The 22,843-nt window shown below is 36.1% G+C and overlaps 1 long non-coding RNA gene across 2 annotated transcripts in view; it reads right to left on the bottom strand.

Annotated features, from left to right (window-relative positions):
* The window catches only part of LOC134662535 (uncharacterized), a 228,939-nt gene that overhangs the window by 191,610 nt on the left and 14,486 nt on the right, over positions 1 to 22,843 (bottom strand). The window contains exon 1 of one of the 2 annotated variants that reach the window (XR_010098078.1): positions 11,346 to 11,614. The exons of the other annotated variant lie outside the window; for it this stretch is intronic. This is a non-coding gene — a long non-coding RNA (uncharacterized LOC134662535). Of the gene's footprint in view, positions 1 to 11,345; positions 11,615 to 22,843 lie in introns of those variants that run through there. 2 annotated transcript variants of the gene reach the window in all.

The following is a 22,843-nucleotide window of genomic DNA, read 5'->3' as shown; positions in this document are numbered from 1 at the left end:
TTTAGGTAAATATAATGAATTGTTAATAAGTAAAGGTCTGGTACTGGTAACTGTAATGTAATATAGAAGCAAAATGTAAATATCTCTGGCTATACAGTTTCTTCTCGCTAAGCCCAAGGTTTTCACATTGATCGATCTTGAAAGTTTTACTTTGACTTTAGTATCAATATGCCACTCTTGTAGAATTATTTTACATTGTATTCTTGGTTTGTGGGTAGGTTATACAATACTCTAAATTTGAAAGTGAACTAGAAGGATGTTTAAACCGCACAAGAAATTTAATATCCATTGCAACGAGAAGCCTCATATTAGCATGATGTATCGGGTTACGGATTCATTGTTTCTCATATGTGTGCATGTTGTTCGTGAACTGGTATTCCCCTAGGGAGTTTGGCGCATACACAGTGAGTGGTAATACACCTGTTCCGGTTGACTAAACTCACGAGTGTTCAAAAATATAGATGGATACGTGAAAGAAAGAAGTAGACTAACTTAGGTAAGGAATGGAGAGGATTTGAGGAGTTCCCTCGATTCGAGCTTGTGACAAGAATGTGGCTTAAAACCCTAAACTCAATAAACCTCATGGACCCCATCATCAGAACTGGATTCCGACAAAAATGGGACCAATCTGTAGGTATATCTCGTCGTCTTTTATAATGTTGTTATTCATAAACGGCTGCTAACTTAATCAGTTGATGATCGTCGTTTGTCCCTATCTGTCGTTTTGCCATAGAGAGGGACAAACGACGATCATCAGCTGATTAACTTAGCAGACGTTTATGAATAACGCCGTAGTATACTATTAAGTAGGGGGGGGGGGGATAAAAAAGGGGGTAGGTACTTGTAGTTATTTGTTTAAAAAGGGTGCAAAGTTGTTATTTACCTCTTGTGTTTATGCATTCACGGGTAGCGCGAGCTACGTTGCGTGTTGCTTGCAGTGAACGTGTATGAGAACCCCAGACGACCCGACGACCCGAGTAAGTGCCAAATTCTGAAATTGGAAAACGTTGAACGATGCGAGGGTTTGAAAATACGGGAGGTTCATAAACCAATTTTCTGTTGAGGTAACGTGATGAAATAAATCAAAATTCGCATATAAATTACTTAGCACTCTAGAGGATAAAATGCAACATTGCACACTAATTTAAATGATTAAAGAGAGCCACTCTGGCATATAAATAGTCGCGTAAATCTTTTTTTTGGCATTAAAAATAATACTAATAACAAGCTAAAAAGTTTAAATTTCGAACCGATCGGGGCACTATTAATTTTCAGCTATTCATATGAATTCCCGGATTAATCGTATCCGCCTCTGACCTAATTAAATAAGTTTGAAGTCAATAAGCCGACTAAATTAAACCGGCCTTGCCAAAGGGAGTATTAAATATTACGTCGCTTCCATTTGCATACCCTTAATGGTAACGTAATACCGTATGAGCGTTATTAAATTGATACATTCAAATCAAAAAGTATTAAAAGGAGAACGTACACCGAAAAAAATATTTTTCTACAATACTACCAGAACGTACAGTAGTTAAAAATATAGTTATACCTACTAAAATCCGGTACTAATAACAAAAAATGTTGTATCGTGTAAAACTTGCTTTTTAAACATCACTGTTTAGTTCTAGTTAAATGCAATTTAGTACTGCTTACAATTTCGTTGTATATGTAAAGATGCAAGTGTTGTAAATATTAAACGTATGTGTCGTTTAATATATGCATCGTAACACTAACTATTGATATGTAAAAATAAAGATACGAGTGTACACGTTACAAGTTATTTTGTTATGGTTACTATACTGCATTGTATTCTGAACGAATCAAACAGTCGCGCCAACACCACGGTGTTGCGCGGGTGGCGGGGGACGGGGAAAGGAATTGCGCAACAGCCATTGCGCCAGCGTTGTGTGTCGTGTCGGTCGATGTTTTTGTTTTTATTTACGTACGTGATCATGTCTTTTATGGTAAACTGCTGTAACTTGCTAGTATAAGTGTGGTTATTGTCTATTTTGTACCTACTAAACATAAAATTTGTGAACATGGACGAAGACGTAAGAAATCTCCTAATAACGTGGAGCCTCGAGGAGTATACGGAAATTTTCAAAAGTAAGTAAAAAGCTGATGTTATGGCCGAAATTTAATATCGCCTGTATTCATTATTAATAAATAATTATGAATGCTTTGTATAAATAACTTAGTTTGTGTTTGATACCTACATAATTATTTCGCGTGACGACATATTTACTGTAACAAAATGGCGTCCTTTGATGGCTATGCATTTTATCCATGTCATTTATCGACGGCAGTGATATTATAACTCATGTATTCATAAAATAAGTAGCTTGAGCAGTTCTTTTGTCTTCTCTAACTAGGTTGTTTAACAATTAACCAAACAACAAGTACTTATCTGAAAAAAGTGACCTCTATAGAACATATTTACTTATTTCCGGCCGATTTCGAGCCCAATTATATGAATGAGCAACATAAAGGCTCCGTCACACAGGCGCGTTTTGCGAGCGGGGCGCGATGAGAGCGGCGCGCGCGGCGCCAGCGCCGCACCCGCGTCCCGCCCGCATCGCGCCTTGAGGACGCCGGCAGGCGTGTGTGTGTGACTGCGCGGGCGTGATCAAAGCGGGGGAAGCGCGCGGCGCGCCGGCGGGGCGCTGCGCCACGCGCACGCTCGCGTCGCGCCCCGCTCACACCCCGCCAGCAAAACGCGCCTGTGTGACGGAGCCTTAAGTACGCGAATTTCTAATATCATAAAAAAATAAAATTCACGTCCTTCTACCAACAAAACTTGTTTGCGGCTGTATACATAGACTGTATATATAGACTCTATATGTATAACCTATGTATGTTTTATGAACGTGTTATTACTTACTCTTCTAATTTCAAAGCTTAAAATCATGTGAATAATATTGGTACATTAGGTACCTACATACTGATACATACTTACCTCGCAATTGCATCCGCAAAACCGGAGCAGTTGCACATTATATAGGGTTGACGCATATATACGTATTTACTAAGTCAAATACAAAAACTATGTTTTAAATTAATTATTTAAGATCTGTTTGCGTGTGATTAAGCTAAATAAGGTATTTACATCCTTATGCTATTCCCACATCATTACGTTATAAGTTATAAGCAGGTAATCATTATTTATAACTTCAAATTAAGAGTAAACAAATTGCGATCAAATAAACAAAAATTTAAAGAAGTCATTTAATAATTTACTTTCCAGAGACACAAATTTAACTTTAAAATTTAAAAAATAGTGGCTATGTTATCATGAGTCATGATGATGATTCATGACATATGAACGCTAACCTTTACATTCAACTGTCATTTGCTACGGTTTTGCGGACTCGATTGCGAGGTATAAATCGACAATGTCACTACTTAGGCTAGGGCTGCATTATCGAAATTGGAAGGTTCGGGGTTGCATCTCTTTTAACAGTGCGAAAACACATGTAAAACATACCTTTTTTGACTTTATGTGCAGTTACTGTTTTTATTTCAGAAAACAAAATATCTGTAGACAGTCTGAATTTACTGGATGACAGCATGATACAGGAATTGTTTCCGACTATTGGTGACAGAGCCATATTTAAAAAGAATTTTGAAAATTGGAAATCAATTGCTCTTGGACAGGTGAGCTAACTTAATACCTTTATTAAAACATAAAAAACATACTATAGTTACCTAAAATGTTAGCAATATTTTACTTTAAATTCTACTGCCATCAACTAGAGGGTTTCTGTAGCTCAGATCACAGAGGTGCGGGTTCGAGTCTCGCCAAAGGCACAATTTTTTCTACTTGTCATTACTTCTAAAATTTTTTGTTGTAATGTACCTGTATTATTTTTAATTAGAAATGTATATTTCATCTAACTAGAAATATGGCCAACACACACATCAGTTAATCATGCTATTACTTCTTTTAAATGTGATGCTGATGATGAGAGCGGTGGTGGCCGAGTGGATATGACGCCTGACTTTCAAGATGTGCTAAGGGAAAACTATATGATTGCTTGCAAAATAGAAAAAGGGAGTATCGTATTGCCGAGAGAAAAATGTCACATACAAGTACTCGAGCTTCTTCTACCACTGAAACTAATGAAGAGACTGAACTACTATCAGGTAAAATCAACTTTATAAACTCAAAAATGTTTTCTTCAATAGGCTTCGAGGGCACTTTTACATGTCAGGCTTAAATATTATAATGATATGACAGAGTAACATGAAAGTATATACATACATTGTAACATTTTTAATACCTACACTGTTGTATACTTAACAGCCAATTAAAATATTAAATTACAATTATTAGTATTACAGAGATGTATATTTCAATATTGTTTACTTTTTTGTCAACTTATCTTAATCGATTTTACTCATACGCACTTCCAGTTCATGTGTACTTTCAGCTTGTACTTACACTCTTATATTGACAAGAGCTATAGCATTGTATTTATAAATGTGAGCAGGTATAACTTTTTTCCTTTTCAGAAGACGTCTCGGACGACGTGGCTTGGGTTAAAGCGTCAACTGAGCCGTGGAAACTACTTGAACAAAAATTGAAGACTACTACAAAACATAGACTTGAAGAAACAAAAACAAGACTGTAACAGAATATATAGCACAATATCCTGGTTTAAAGAAACCCACAGGATTTCACTTGCTGACTATAGACTCAGATACTATGTACCCTGGGACCTCAGACAATCAATACAAGTACTTCATGCTGTCAAAAAATTCTATTTTCGAGTTGGCAAGCATCAAACATAAGTTGGTTAAAGAACAATTCCAAGGTAACAATATTTAATTACTTGTTGCTGGCCTTTTCTTGTATAAATAATGGCCGTGCCTTTTCTTATATAATTAAAAATTGCCTTTACACTTAATGTTTTTTAACACGCCGTCGACGTGTTGTGTTGTATTGAAACATGTGCGTTAGACGCAGCTTGATCTTGATCTAGTGATCCAAAAGACTCGAGCCTTTGGAACTCTTTTTTTAGGGCTCACCTCATCTCTTGACGCCTAAAAGGCTAAAAGCCTATTTATCTCTTTATCCCCCGAGCCTAGTTCTATTTAAGAGCCTAGACTCTTTTAGGCGTCAAGAGATGAGGAGAGCCCTAAAAAAAGAGCTCTAAAGGCTCGAGTCTTTTGGATCACTATCTTGATCACACTATTCACACTGCGATAGTATAGTACGCGACTCTAGTACGCCGGCGCGTGGCGGCTGTCTTGCTGCAGCCTGCGGTAACGGCTTGGGCCGTGCTTTGTCACAGAATATATAATAGTACTAGGTACAGAAGACTCACTCTCTAACGAACAAACAAAACGCGTCTGTTACGATCAGGACAGATATATGGCCGCTAGGTGGCGATAACGCCACGCGCGGCTTATGGCTAGCCACCAAAATTGGTGTGGAACGGATGTACTTTTAGCTATCTGTAGCAAAGCGACGAAATCGCGGAGTGAGCCACGCCTGGCTTTGTTTTCTTCACCGGCACAAATATACCTAATAGCTCCTCTACACGATGGGCCAACGCCGGCCACTCCAAGGGACGCATTTATGCGTTAGAGGGAGCAAGTGATATTGCTATCTCATTCTACCGCATGGCTGCGTCCCTTGGAGTGGCCGGCGTTGGCCCCATCGTGTAGAGGAGCCGTAATAATCACCAACTTTGTCTATACAATGCATTACCTTAACAAAAACTTATTTTGTTGTTTGTTTTTAGGAGCAAATGCAGAAGAAGCCGATAATATTCATGCATAAGTAACCAAAAAAAAGAGCTGGAGGCCTTCAAAACAGAAGTCTAAGGATGGGTTTATTACCCATGTTACCAGACACATGGACTTAAACGAGACCATCAAACAAAGAGGAGAAAAATATCTACAATATGGTATTACTTTCCAACCTTCAATATTTATTGTAGGAGAATATTTACAAAAAATTTAGCAGTATTTTGTTGTTGTGGATAATACATTTTACACTGTCCATACCATTATGCAAGCAGTTGATGTTTGTTTCAAAGCTTTCCAAGCACTGAATTGTACATATCCGGTTGAAAGCGAGCTTGTTTGGCTGTTTATACAGAGAGGGTTTTATAAAATAAGAACATCTTATGACAAAGAATTTGTTTCGGTTAACTCATTACAACTTACTTGCTGATTTACTTAAAAGTATAACCAAATCCCTCGTGGGGGGGGGGGGCAGTCTTAGCCTAGCCTGCTAGACCCTTTAATTCATACTGTTCTTGATATACTTAAAATAATTTGAAGATGCTTTATAATTATCATTCATTATTTAGTAAACCAATAATAAAGCGTTTGATTTTATTTCTCGTATTATTTTACTTTTAAATTGTCTACCATTTGTAAAACACGTAATTAAGTTTAAAGAGCGAAATGCTGTTCTCTTTTTAAGAATTTCGTGACTGAGAGATACTTTACACATGTCTATTAAATTTAATAGCCAAACAATGTATATTTTACATCTGTATAGGTAATATTAGACCACCTACTCATAATCATAAAAAAAGACAGCAGCATTTTTGGTAGTTTTAGCCTGGTTTTTTTTTATACTGCGTGTACTAATACTAAAGACTTGTGTCCATACTCTACTCGGCGCGGCGAGTCTATTTATTGCAAAAGTTGTCACGTGATAGATACCATCAGCAACAAAGTTAATTTACCATTTGTCAATCCTATTGCATTGGCATAAGGTTGACCAATGGTCTGTTAGGGGTGTTGTTTATAGTTTATACTATTAGATGTGCCAAATTTTTGATACCGGTTACCCAAAACAACTTTTATAATATAACAGTGGCTGAGTGAAGTATGAACACAATTTTTTGTTAGGCACACGCTTATAATGATCTATATTTACAAGAAGAGCAGTGTACTGGTTATATATTGTTCACGTAATCAGAACCCACTGTGCTGAAGGGACTTCTAAACGGGCCATATTTTGGCTGCAATATGTGGCCGGCAACTATTAGTGTCCCACTCTAACATGTGAGTAAGAGGACACCAATAGTTGCCGGCCACATATTGCAGTGAACATATGGCCCGTTTAGAAGCCCCATTAGCACAGTGCGTTCTGGTAACGTGAACAATATAAAACCAGTACACCGCACAAATCGTTTAGTTCCATATACTAAATGCATTGTTATAACAACACAACAGGCATGTATATGTTACTGTATTATTTAGTTACCATTACAATCCGTCTTATACCTACTACCAGTGTGGTCTGGTAACGTGAACAATATAAAACCAGTACACCGCACAAATCGTTCAGTTACATATACTAAATATCTTGTTATAACAACAGGACAGGAACGTATATGTTACTGTATTATATAGTAACCATTAACAGACCGGCTAGTTGGGTTTACTAAAAGTCTTATACCCACTACTAGGGTGGATAGGTATACATTACATTTCTGCACTTTATGAATTACTATACGCTTCATAGAATTAACAAATTTAATTTAACCAGAATGGTCTGGTTATGTTTACAAAGTGTCCTGTCGTCACATATACAACAAGACAATATAGTACAGCTAACCAGATTCTGGTTACCAGTACCAGGTTTTTTTTTCAGTGTATTTTAATTGCTATGCGAAAATTCTGTCATCTAATATTATGAGAATGTTACGAGCTTGGTCGTGATGAGATTTTAACATTCATCAGATTCCTAATAAAATTCATGTTCAGTACCTACGTAAGTAGAATTTATTTTATTATTTTTAAAATACGAGTATAATACGATTAAAAAAAACATACAAAACTGATGATCAAAAGAGTTGTAAAAGAAAGTCTTGCCTACGTTAAGGATTTTTTTTTCAGTTAAACCGCCTATAGCAGGCATAGCAGTGTTTTTTGGTGAGTTATATAATAAAATTATAATAACTTTTTAAGAATTACCGCTGATATAGGCACTATGGTGACACAAATCCTTTACAGAAACTCGCAACTAAATCAATCCAGTTATTGTGTTCATGAAGGAATTTCAAAATTACGAATAAGTATATTTTACATAATGTGTGCATTGACCACATGTTTGAAGTAAGAAGAGTTCGTTGTATCAGCGGTAGTCTCCTTGGCAAATGAAATCTGGCGCAAAGCTGTAGTCGACTACAGGTTTGCGCCAAATTTCGTTTGCCAAGGAGAGCGGCGTGAGGCCCCTGCCCTGTCTGTTGCCACCACATCAAGATGGATCCTACACTCTGTTAAGGAAATAATTCCTAAGATTGTACACTTCACGATTGTGGAGATTAATGGCGTTTAGAAACTGTTCCATGAGGTGTACAATCTCATAACAGACGAGATTATTATTTATTATATTGTATGTAGGTATATCTTTCTTACAAATACGTTACTAGTTAATTGAGGCTAACCTAACCTAACCACGCTACAGGTTAGGAATAACAGCCCATATCTGTAATAAATGTATAAATATAAAACACAAATTAGCTAATTGAGGCTTATAAAGTTATGGGGGTTGGAAAATGGGTATAGAAGCGCCCATTAGAGGGCGTCGGAACCCTAAAAGTTTAGGTGTGAAGGCACAGCATTACCAATGTTATAAAATAAAGCATAGAAAGGAAGGAGAAACTAAAATTCTCCTTTGAATTCTAATTCGCGGGCTCTCATTGGCTGCATAAGAGCACTTACTGAGATTGGAAGCGTTGTAACAATCGGAAGCTTTTAAGATTTCCGACGTTTTTTTTTTGCTTTACTGCTATTTGCCTCGTTCGTATGTGAACAGCGTAGCTTGAAGAGGTTGAAAATAAAATTTACTTTTACCTTAGCATTGGCTTGTTACTCATTGCACTTGTTGTGAGCCATCTTTAGGTGAAGCCCATTGTGAGGGCGAGATACCGAGTGCCGGATGTAAAATTCAATACCGTTTTATTGACAAGCGTCCGTTATTTTATTTCAGTATTTAGTCTTATCGCTTTTACCCAATAGAGTATTAAAGCCCTTACACCCTGGCGAGGGCTGTATCTACGTGTACCCTATGACACGAGTAAGGGCAGCTACCGCTTGGTGTACCATTTCTAAAATTACTAAATTATTCCATATGAAACATTTAGTAATATTACATTTTTCGTCGGCAGATAAGTTAAGATAAGTTTTATTCAATTCTCCATCTAGCCGGAAAAGTTCATACCCGCCATTCCATTTATTAAGTAGATACCTATGTACTTTTCCAGCTCATTGTACGTATCAAGCTAAAAATATCTCACGCACAGCCCGTAATCCCTAGCAATCATTCTTGCTAATTACATCCTTAAATTGATTGAATATCCTCTTTGTCGTAAATTATTTATGATAAGAAAGGCTTTCCTCACATACAACCCATGATCCAGGCCGTATCGAAACGTTGAATAGGTTATTTTTATGCTAAGAAAATGATTAGTTTTTTGATATTTTGTAGTAATCCGCTTTATACAAGGCAAAATATATGGTCACCAAGTAAATAAAATAAATTATGAATGGATGTATGGACACGATAACAGCGGCGATATAACCAGTGAATACTTAATAGATAGCTCGCTATTGTCTACTCATTGTAAACTAATGTACCTAAGTATAATTATGTATAGCAAAAGATTAGCAACGTTTAAAATTAAAGTAACTCCTTACTTTAGCCGAGAGGAAGATCACATTATATTATTCAAACATTTTGGAAAGTAAACAATACTCGTAATGATTCGTAGGAAGCCTTAGGTAGGGCGTCGTACCTAGGACAATAATTATTTTTATTAAAACTGGATATTTAATTTACCTTCAACTTACCAAGCAATCTATTTCGTGTCTGATAACGTATAAATAAAAAAAAATCGTAAAAATGCCTTTTGGCATTTTATTTCTTCTATTACCAGCTACTGCATCCAGAAATATAGGTATAATTATTAAGTTCAAAAAAATCATCTACCAAATAAAAGGGACACAATATAATCTTTGATCTAATTCTAACTCGTACCCGTCTCACCCGTCTGGAATGTATTGACAAGTTTTTCGGGCTATTGGCACCCAACATATTGTATCCGAACATGACTGTCCTTTTTCACAATTAAATACCTACCTAACGTCTAATTCGACGTGTCATCATTGAAAGTCTATTATATTATTCACTCACCAACTTTTAACGAGAAAAGTTGAACGAAATTTCAACTTTTCAGAAGTCAAATTACATTATTGGATAAAAAAAAGTTAAAAAGTTTGATCCTGATTGACAATAAAGCAACTATGTAGTAATTATTAATGGGCAATTATTTATGTTGAATCATTTGTCTTGTACAAGCTTATAAAATGTATTCTACAGATACTATAATAATCTAGAGGACATCAGTGCCAAATAGGATAACTGAGACAGAAAAATTAAATTTAACCGAAATGCAATATGTCATATTCTACGAAAACAGCAAAAAATATAAACACACATTCAGAGGCCGGGGAATGGCAATTTGCGGATGAGATTCAACGATGCGAAGTAGAGTCCGGCAAATAAGATGCTTCCACGAATTGCTATTTCTGCCGAAGGCAATATATAGTGCCTTTCTCCAAACATGCCAGACAATAATGTAAATTAATTAATTACTTATTTCGCAATGCGGTCGGCAGGAGCGGCTGCTGAGCATGCGGCGTCCCTTAAAAAAGATAAATAGTAAACGACTGTTTGTTTCTTAAATAAAAAAAAAAAAAAATAATCGGCGCTGAGCGGGTTATTCGTCCCCCTCGCTGTTGAAACTTCGGGTTGCTGGTGCGCTGAGGGTAAGACCTTCCGAGCGAAGTCGTCGCCTGTTTGAAAGGGGCCTCCGGGTTTTTCCTGATGCAGAGGCTGGCATCGCAATCCAACGCGGCAACGCAGCGAGCGTGATGGGCAGCTTTGCATTGGGGGCAGCCCGGACTTTCTTTAGTCTCCTCTTAATTAATTTAAGTTTTGTGTAGTTTTTCGTGTACGGGTAAGACCAATTTAATTATAATGACGTCATTGCTATTCTCAGAACTGGCCTAAGTGTCGACATGGTATAGAAAAAAGCGGCCAAGTGCGAGTCGGACTCGCCCATGAAGGGTTCCGTATTTAGGGAATTTATGACGTATTAAAAAAAAACTACTTACTAGATCTCGTTCAAACCAATTTTCGGTGGAAGTTTGCATGGTAATGTACATCATATATTTTTTTTAGTTTTATCATTCTCTTATTTTAGAAGTTACAGGGGGGGGGACACATTTTACCACTTTGGAAGTGTCTCTCGCGCAAACTATTCAGTTTAGAAAAAAATGATATTAGAAACCTCATTATCATTTTTGAAGACCTATCATAGATACCCCACACGTATGGGTTTGATGAAAATTTTTTTTTTAATTTCAGCTCTAAGTATGGGGAACCCCTAAAATTTATTGTTTTTTTTTCTATTTTTGAGTGAAAATCTTAATGCGGTTCACAGAATACATCTACTTACCAAGTTTCAACAGTATAGTTCTTATAGTTTCGGAAATAAGTGGCTGTGACATACGGACGGACAGACAGACAGACAGACATGACGAATCTATAAGGGTTCCGTTTTTTGCCATTTGGCTACGGAACCCTAAAAACAAAGTCTCAGACCCCAGGATCGTATCTACAGCTGTCTAAACTTGCGGTCTGTCTTTATTATCGGGTAAGCCGGTCGTTACCGCCATGACATGGAATGGGCGTGCGTTCGAAACTCAGATTGCAAGTAATGCATTGATTTAAGGTCCATTATTATTTAAACCACCCCATTTTGAAGAATTTTAGTGCCGCAGTTTTTGAAAACGGATTGTTTTCCCGCAAATGCGGTTAAGTCATGTTACAAGGACTTTTACTTTTAAATCGGACTTTATTTTTCGAACAGATATTATGACCAAAGCTTTGCTCATACAAAGGCTGGTCTAAAAGGTGCTTCTGTTTCACTCATGCGATTGTGATACTCGTAGAGAGACAATATAGCGATTAGTTTCTTTTTCTGCAAAACTTTTTCAATAAAATATTAAATTGTTGATTAAAAAAATACGTTTTTAAAAGTTATATGAAGATTTCTGAAAAAAATACTTAAAATAATCTCTTCCAAAGTCGAAAGTAATGTGTCCCCTCTAACTTTTACAACGGGCGTAAGAAAATTTCAAAAAGTCATAACCAGAGCGAAACTCTGGTGCTTGTGACGTCATTATGACGTTAAGTCGCATATAAGATGTTTTTTAAAACAACATTGTAACACCTCAATACGAGCAGCACGCTGCAGTTCAGCTAGAGCGACCTCCTGGCGCATCCATTTCTTGTGGGTTTTCTTACACCTTCTGTACAGGGCGTAGCCTCCTCCAATGACGAATAAGATAAGCATTATACCCAGGATAATATTAGTGGTGCTTGCGTGGAATCGAAGTTCGTCGGTGCCCGCAGAAGCCTTATTGTCACCTCCGGCCGCAGTTTGTGCGATGATAACCTCTTCTTTTGATTTTGTAGCCCCCATGATGAAACTTTGAATCAGCAACAGCGTAACCATTTAATCGTGAGAAACAGCATTACATTATTTAATTGTTCTATTAATCGTCCACTTGAGCTATGTTTACATTGTAACTAATTGAGCTCTCAATATCACTCGGTGACTGACCGCATGCGCGACACCGTATATGGCAGGATCGCCATGTAAGGTGAGGATTCGGAGCTGAGTACAAACAAGTGTTCAGCTAGAATGATGATTTATTACTGCACTAATACATGAGTAAATGGTCCTTATATATATCCTATGAACTACGTACATAACTATATCTAGTATACACTACAAGTGGTTTTGGCCGAATACCGAATATTCGGCCGAGAGAGGGTTAGCTAAGATATATTTTTGTTGAACAGCATTAATGAATAGAGTCAAACAAAACAGACTCATGATCAAAATAAAATGTTTTTAGGGTTCCGTAGCCAAATGGCATAAAACGGAACCCTTATAGATTCGTCATGTCTGTCTGTCTGTCTGTCCGTCTGTCCGTCTGTCCGTCCGTCCGTATGTCACAGCCGCTTTTCTCAGAAACTATAAGAAATATACTGTTGAAACTTGGTAAGTAGATGTATTCTGTGAACCGCATTAAGATTTTCACACAAAAATAGAAAAAAAAAACAATAAATTTTTGGGGTTCCCCATACTTCGACTGAAACTCAAAATTTTTTTTTTCATCAAACCCATACGTGTGGGGTATCTATGGGGGATAGGTCTTCAAAAATGATATTGAGGTTTCTAATATAATTTTTTTCTAAACTGAATAGTTTGCGCGAGAGACACTTCCAAAGTGGTAAAATGTGTGTGTCCCCCCTGTAACTTCTAAAATAAGAGAATGATAAAACTAAAAAAAATATATGATGTACATTACCATGTAAACTTCCACCGAAAATTGGTTTGAACGAGATCTAGTAAGTAGTTTTTTTTATATACGTCATAAATCGCCTAAATACGGAACCCTTCATGGGCGAGTCCGACTCGCACTTGGCCGCTTTTTTAATCAACAAATGCTCAAAAAAGGTCTTCGTATTTAACAACTTTCCAAGAACACATTCTAAATATACCTACATAGGTTTTGGTTATTTTTATTGTACAATTTTTCTTTTTACTTAAAACTTACTTTTGCACTTACTTAAGTGCAACAGATATTCGGTATTCGGCCGAATAGTAGGCACCATTCGGCCGAATACCGAATATTCGGCAAAGTGGCCGAATAGGCCGAATACCGAATAGTTGACGAATATTCGTAGCATCTCTAATAACAACACTCTGTATTTAGCTTGACGTCATACGTCTGTCATCGGCACCAAAGTTTCGCTCTCTGGTCATAACAGTAATTCTAAATAATTGTAGGGGAAATAAGTGTTTTGAGTACCTATACCCTTTTGTCTTCGTCGATGCCGATGGCCCGATTGTTACTTGAACCAAAAGCTGTTAAATATGTAAGCCACAAAATTAACGCTTGGCGTTACCCCCCAAAAAGGAAGAGCGAAAAGTTGGCTCCGGCGGTCCAGTTTACACTAGGCTTAATTATATCTACCTGTAGCTATCAGGTCGAGTTTAGCATCATTTTTATAAAAATAAGGGGCGAAGAATTATTTTTTTACATTCTGATTAAAAAAATACACCATTTTGTCTTTCACAATCACAGTGTGGCCATTTGTACACAAATTGTCAATTTAGCCCGTGTTCGTCTTTAAAGCTTGAACACGCCAAAACGTGGGCACATAAAATTACAAATAAATAGAAAATAAAGGTCTAATGGGAGCGAAATATATATTGAATATAATTGAAAATATTGTAGTTTATCATGCTAATATACTAGACTTTCATTTCAGCCTCAGGATTTGACATGTCACAGACTTTGTGATGACCAGGACACCGGCACTTTGCATGACATGATTACCGTATGTTTAAGTAGTCCAAGCCAGAGTTATTTGCGGATAAGTTGATAATATAACTTTAACAGGTGTCTTTTTCAAATATTCATTGATATGTACCCAGTCCATTGCCATCCGCCGTCATTTATTACCATCCGCTAAAAGTACCCTTTTGGCATTGTCGGCATGTCTATCATGTTAATACCCCTTCGTGACTGTTATAGTGTAATGAAAACACTATGAATGCTACCAAAATAGTAACTGTGAGCTGTGGCTTCTTTAAAATAAGTTTAGGTCAGTTTAGCAAATGTTTCTTGCATACATTTCTATAGTCAATGTCCCTTATGCGAATCAATTAACGGCGTCGCTTGATGCAATCACAAGTAGCTTGCTCAACCAAAAAATAATGGGGATACTTAGCATTATTTTTATCTTGCAATCTTTGGGAATATATTAGCAACTCATACAAGTCAAACTTTTTATTTTATGTTATTGCTTGAAGTTTGTATTTCTATAGAACCATCGTCTAACACTTAACGCGCTCAAATACGTTAAAAATGATCAAACGTTTTTATATCCTACATTTTGCATACAAATTTCATTTAGCACCACTATTTTGGGAGCAGATAAACTCTTGCTAGCTCTTAATCTAACTTGATTTCACTTTTTGTGCATAAATTTGAGATATTTGTACCTTTTTTGCAACATAAGAAAATATAGGTTTCGGTCTTTATGTAAGAATGCTGTATGTTCCTAGTTTATTTTTTTTTTCTCATTACAATCTCGTGTTTTTCTGCTTTCTGGTTGTCTTTCCATTCATAAACGTCTCCGCGATATTTCAAAAATACAAAAACGAATCGATTCTTGATATATTAAAATTTTAGCCTAATCGAATTTTCCAAGGCTATTGGTGCAGTGATTTCGCTCCGTCATTATTTAAAGCTCGTTATCATGAAAACGAATTATAGAATTGACAACTATTGTGGTATCACATGTTCCTCATACTATAGCGATTTTAATTTAAGTAAAGAAATAAAATATAACCAACCTTTACAAAAATTATAAGCGAAAATGTGTGCCCACGTTTTGGCGTGTTCAAGCTTTATTCACTTCAAATTAGGCATTCATTTTTTTTTGCTGAATTACAAATCATGGACAGAGTCAAAAAAGTTTAAAAGTGCGTTTAATGCATATTACACTATAATTTTTCGCCCTTTTTTTGGTACAAATTGTTTGTTTTTATTTGATACTCTTGTATAAAAACTTTCACCGTTACTCGACTTACGTTTGGACATCGTACAACCTTAATCTCTGCAAATATAATGCTGAAATTTTCAAAGATAAAAAAAATAAAAATAAAATAAAACGTTTATTCAGAAATCTTGCTTACAACTAATTACATATATTCTTCTGCCAAACCACAGAGTGGTTTGTTGGCAGACGAGGCTCCTTTATGTTTATGCAAGCTAGGTAGTTGATATGTAACTTAAACTTAGGTATCTACTTAACACTTTACCGCATGCGCAGCCCTATATGGCAAGTACCAAAGTTCATTTTTAAACAAATACTTTTTATTTATGACATGAAGTATAGTTACATATATGATATTTATTTATTTTCCTCAACATAATACTTTCAGAAACGAAATACACATACGACATTTCTATTGTTTATTTGGATTTTACCTTCGACTGCCTACAATGTTAATAAATAAATAAAAATTGTCTGCCCCATTAGCAATGTTAAAGAATGTCCTTTTAATTACCTATCTTGTTCATAATGCATTAAATGGCCGACTTGATAAGTAGAGATCGATTTTAGTCGTACCTTTGAAAATTCATGTTATGCAAATTCATTTCAGTAACACCCATAAAGTTTGATAGGTTTTGCGTTAAGTAAGGCTCCCAAATCATTTAAGAATTTGGCGTAACAGTATTTTATGTATTGATTTTGTTTAATTACTTAAGATGTGACATGTGACTAACTGTAAATTATGTATGTAGGCAATAAAATATTTTTCTACTCCCGTACTTTTATTTGTCATTTAAAGGGTCGTGCACACATCTTTAAAACCCTATCTTAAAGTTGTCAAGACAAGTCTTTAGTCTATTCCCTAAAAAAGCATTTGTGCATACACGCAGTATCTTTTTGGCTCTTTTACAATACTTCGTGTAATGGCCACTTAAAAAATACATTGTTGCCAACCTTATAGTCATAACACACTGTCGCACCGCAACGCGACCTTGGTTCGTCGCACCCATAAGTGAGAGCGAGAAAGAAATATATCTATCTCGCTCTCGCTTATGGGTGTGAATGTCATATCTGACAAATAAGTGAACCGTAGACATGTTTTTTTTTTAATTTCATTCATTCTTTTCCCGCTCGTAGCCTCCATTCTTTGCTACTTCTTGAATATTGTTAATCTTGAATATGAATACTATTGTGCCTGTCGAATGAAAACTTAACTTTTATGTTAAAAAACAGTGTGTGGATGAAGACAAAAACTTAGTGTCTACGCCGGAAGAAATATCAGTAATACCTAGCACAAGAATCACTAAAAACATAGATACCGTAGGTAGAAGTCCACTAGATGACATGAAAAATATTTGTTAAATTTACAATTTTATTTCAAAGTAAGTGTTTGGTCGTAGAAAAAGTATTGTATGCAACGTTGTTTAACTGAGTCAAAAAATACTCGTGGCGTCTTTATTAACAATTTGAGGCGAGTTACTCACGCCACTCGCCTTTTTTGACCCCTCTTAAACAACGGTTGCATAAAATACTATTACCTACACACTAAACCCTTAACTGTATTGCGTTTGTTAGAATAATATTGCCTTATGTACAAATTGAATTGAATATGCAACTGACCTGTTTCTCTTTTACGTCCAATGTTAATAAAATATTGCACTATTTAAACACTCAACACATACCTATCACATGACGTTTATACAATATATTAACTATGATTTTTATGGGTAGGTACATAGTGATATCTGATAAGCTTAATATAGTAACTGTATGTTAGTTAACCTACTAATAAGATTTGTAAACTACCTACCTACTTATAATTGATTCAAATAAGTATTTACTATACTACCAATTAGTAATTTAGGCTTTTCATTTAAGCTCACATTCATATTCAGATTGCTCCAGCGGCACTGCTGCAGTATTGCGGCATAATTCCACAAGGACTTGTGCCTGAAATAAATATTTCCCTGAAATTTAAAGGAAACGTATGATACGCCACGCTTGTGATGGATTGAAAGGAAATGTGCTAAAGGCTGGGTTCGTACGAGCTCCCCACTCTAAGAAAATTAAAATATACGGTGAAAGCATATTTTCCAATCGACGTTGAAATGCAGGGAAACGCTTTGAAAAGTCCGTTTGAAATATTTTACGCTAGACAGAAAGTATTAGCACAAGATGGTAAATTCAGAAGAAATAAACATTTATGGAATGATAAGTATACTTTCAAGCGTACGAGATGTTTTTAGGCTTCCTTACCTCAAAAGGAAAAAAAAACAGACCCCTTATTGGATCATTCGTGTGTCTGTCTGTCTATCTGTCTGTCTGAGCATTCCCCTCCTTTATCTCCGAAACTACTTGGACTAAAATTTGGAAAAAATACCTACACAATCAGTTCTTTACCTATACTCGTAGACGACAGGAAACCCTATTAGAAATGTGCAGTCAAGCGTGAGTCGGACTCGCGCTTGAACGGTTATTTTATATCTTCCTGTTAGATATCATTGTACTGTACACACTGCGAAACAAAAGAAAAATGTCACTACTTATGAACCCGTCAAGTAAAGTAAGTAGGTATGCCGTTCAGTTCAGTCTGACAACGCTTGTCCCCTTCTGTACAGGATGGGTATTTGTTTTGATGTCGGAGCGGGTCAGGGTTACGAGTATTCTGTTGTCAAAGGCAACTATCCTTTCTACCAAAGTTTTCTTGTGAAAGACAAGTGAATCAACAAGTGAAGACAAGTGAAGTGAAGTACGTCCTCTACGTTTCATGCACCCGCGCTCCAAATGTGCATTCGGTTCAAAATTATTATTGCAGTATTGTCAAAGTTGAATTTGTCGTCTCTAAAGCTCGGTGTTGTTTTTGCTACCGTTAGTGTACGAAACCCTGTGCCGTGCAGTTTGGCGTTGCTAGTGTCGGATTCGCAATTTCTATTGTGATTGTAGGAGAGAGTCGCCTATATTTGCCGTATTGCAACTGTCGCGATTACGAGTAAAACATTCAATCCTTCACTCATTTTATCAAGAACATTGACAGTGACATTAGTTACGTTCTTTAAAAATAGGGTAAGCTGGTTGACAGTGGGTTGGTGGTGCACAGTAATCATCGCAAATTTTGAGAAAAAGCTAAATATTTTCTATTACTCTTCCGCATAAAAGGTGCCCCTTGGAAACAAGTTTTTACTAACCTAAGTACCTACATATTCAATAAAGTGAACACAACGACAAGGACATGTGTTTAAGTGTATACAACTAAGTCTGCCCAACACTGGGAGGGTAATGTCAGAAGTGATGATGTAACACCTAAGTGAGTTAGGGTAAGTTTCGGACGTTTTTAGGTGGGTTGAGATGATGTTGGATTTTTTTTTTCAGCTTGTGGATAGGGTATGGACATGACTTAATTACAGAATTGATAATAATGAAATGCTCTATATAATAGAATTTTACTATCTTTCTAGACGTCATAATGAGCGTGTAATGAGTGTTTAAATATGGGAAACAAAATAAATTTGACAGCATTCTTTTTTTACCTGGTGGTGTAAGAACGGACGGGCCTATAAGTTCGGTCCTATTGCCGGTATCATAGAGTTTACTATTGCAAAATAACCGGTATTACCCACTGATTAATATATAGAAGAATTGGCATAGGAGTAATTCGGGCTATCATATCCGAACCGATTTTTATTTTTTTGCATTTTTTCTGTCCGATCTTACACCATGCGCTAAATTTTCAAGAAATTATGGTTGCCAAACTTTAGATGTGGAGTCAATGAACCCGTGTAGGGTCAATGAACCACGTGGGTTCATTGACACCATAAGCGCGTTAGGTTGAAAAAAGGTGATGAAAGAGGATTTAAGGATAAAATAATATGAAAGAGGAGGAATGAATACGACCATTTTTAATCAGTCTGCGTTTTTATTATTTATAATGATGGAAACATATTTGTTTAAGAATATGAGATCAATTAAGTATGTGGCGTTACTTAGTTAAGTGTAGCGATCAATACAAGATGATTTGGGAGCTTTATTGTGATTTAATATCTTCTATTAATCATATTTACCTAATACCTAATTTGATCAGATATAATGGTGACACGAATAAAGTTTGAGCATCCCTGGGAATTTAAGATCGGATGATTTAGCATCCGATCTTTTACCACTTCGGGTAAGACCGGATCTCGGCCTACAGGCATCGTATCAAAATTCCAAATATACAGATTTGTCAAAAATGTAATAAAAGTAACATGCAATCTGTAAAATAAACAAATAACGCTTCAACTTGCCAGTTATTCAAGAAAAACTGGCGGAGGGTAATTCCGGACACAAAATTTTTTCTAATTTTTTGGACGTTTGCACTTAACCGTATATATCTTGCGACTTGTTAGTCGGAGCGACAAGTGCGTCCTGAAGGGGGGTGTGGGACAAAACAGCGCATTGCATCACCTTGCCAGCATTAAAAAAAAGCCCCGCAACAGGCAGAAATTTGAATCATACGATCTTACCCGATGTCCGATCTTAGTCGAACTCACTTAACATTAGCCAGCTACTGTGTTGAATAGACTTAGATATGTACGGGTAAATGCCGAATTCATACAGATTAATGTTGTTTAAATTTTCGGACTTTACCCAAAAGGCTTGGGTGATACTAGTTAGGTATACCAAGGTGAACTTGAGTTTAATTAACCTTCTAACATTACCCGTGATATAATTATACAATCATCGACATCATCTTGCATAGCTGCTAAGCTAAAAGCATTTCATACTAATTTAATTAAACTGTCAATACAATGCAGACGTCAGTTTGGTGTTTGTTGTTGAACAACTAGGTGTGCAAGTCGAGTGTTCGAAATTTAACGGTCGTTGTGATTTATAAAGGCGTCCTATAAATGCGATTTGTTAATAAAACTCTAATAAATAAAATCTCTTATAGACTCAGCGCAATTCACTCGCACCAACATACATATGAATACAAGTGAGATGCAAAGTTAAAATAAAACCTATTTACAACGAATTATTGGTGATTTTTTGGCACACATTTCAGTCACAAGCGCGTTTATTTAAATATTTTTTCTACTCCCGTACTTTTATTTGTCATTTAAAGGGTCGGGCACACACCTTTAAAACCCTACCTTATAGTTGTCAAGACAAGTCTTTAGTCTATTCCCCAAAAAAGAATTTGTGCTTACACGCAGTATCTTTTTGGCGATTTTACGATACTTCGTGTAATGACCACTTAAAAAATATTGAATGAAATACAGTGTTACCAACCTTATTTTAAATGTCATATCTGACAAATAAGTGAACCATAAACATGTTTTTTTTATTTCATTCATTCATTCATTCTTTTCCCGCCCGTACCCTCCATTTTTGCTACTTCTTGAATTAAAAATATTTGTTAAATTTACAATTTTATTTCAAAGTAAGTGCTTGGTCGTAAAAAAATGTTTGTATGCAACGTTGTTTAACTGAGTCAAAAAATACTCGTGGCGTCTTTATTAACAATTTTCGGCTTCGCCTCAAATTGTTACTCACGCCACTCGCCTTTTTTGACAAAGATTGCATAAAATACTACATTGTATTTAATAAATGAACAGAGAAACCGAAGTTATTATTTTGGATAGTGCAGTACTGTAGTAGATTACGACTGCTCCGAAGCGTCACCTTTAGGGAGGGACGTGACTCCGCTCCGTGTTTTCCACGCTTAATACACTTTCCTGTGTATCGCTCTCTTAGGGATAGCTAGATCGTCGCAGGTAACTACTGCATTATAGTCACTGGAGGACAATGAAAACGACATAAACCTTTTCAGATGTCGCTACTCTAATAAAGCTTTTTATTTGATTAAAGTTGAAAGTCATTGGTTTATCTGCAACCACCTTCATTGATATTATATTATAAATGTCACATGTCATGTTTATTTACACTAGGTAAACTATTTTTTGTTACTAACCATTATGGGCCATTATTGTTTAATAAATAAATAAATTGAAAATATAATTTCATGTTTCTACGTTCGTAAATACGTCTTAATAATGAATACTTCATTTCATTTACTTTGTGTCATAAATAGTCATAATTTAAGTAGGTACCAACTACAAGTTTGGTATTCACTTAGGTTCATCGGACCCAAATATTGGCGAGCACTGTTATTCGGTACCTATTCAATGACAAGTAAGTGATTGAAGAGGGCAAGTATTCCTAGGTTGCGTTTGATTTTGTATGATTTTATGAAAACCGAGAACATACTTAACTAGTAGGGGAGCCGGGGGCTTAACGTAACAGGGGTAAGTAGTAACGCTCAATTCTGACGGGGAATTAATTTTTTTTTGCTGAATGTGTTTCTTATAACTCGAGGAATAACGTAAACACCGCCATTGCTCCGCCAGACATCGAAGCGAGTGGATGTGCATACGAGCTCTGTTTCGACCAGGTATTGAAAAAAAATTACGGGGTAAGTTGTAACAACTCCCAGTTTTTCAAAAAGTGTTTGGTGTAAAAGATGCGTAAACATTTAAAATTATTTTGTAATCGGAATTAGTGCTTAGATTACAAACCCTCATACTCAGAATCATAAAGTTATATTTTAGACAATACAGGCCTTTTTTCTAAAACTGTTACAACAAGCCCCCCCGCTCCCCTAACAAAATTGAAATAAAATGTAACCTTACATTTTAAGAACTACTTACATAAGTATTTTATTTAACTTTATTATCACCACTGTCCGCCACTGCACAGAAAAGCCAAAATGAATGTCGCTTACGGGGCCATAAATCCTTAAATATTAAAACTGAACCAGTGACCGTAGATCCGGCAAGGGGACGGAAATAATGAACACATTCATATTATTAGAAAATGGCTTCGTATTGCAGTGATGTTGCAAACAAAAACATTAACATATGTCTCAGGGGGCGTATCAACATAGCTAAAGTGCCGATGAATTAAAAAGTGTGTTGTATGAAGTTATAAATAAACGATAAATATTAGGCCATAAATACATATATGCCAATAATTAGTTTTTGGTCTGAGCTCTTTGAGGTTACATCAGGCTGACTTTCCTACTAATTTTAATGTGTAGGGAAGAATTTTATTCAGTGGGTCCATAGAATACCGCCTATAGAAACCTAATATTGGTCATTTTGTTCGCGACGCAACTCACCAAACTGTGAGGTG

The sequence above is a fragment of the Cydia amplana genome, chromosome 3, assembly GCF_948474715.1.
Source record: "Cydia amplana chromosome 3, ilCydAmpl1.1, whole genome shotgun sequence".
NCBI lineage: Eukaryota > Metazoa > Arthropoda > Insecta > Lepidoptera > Tortricidae > Cydia > Cydia amplana.
Note: the sequence above shows the minus strand (reverse complement) of the source record. Positions and strands in the feature narration are given on the sequence as shown.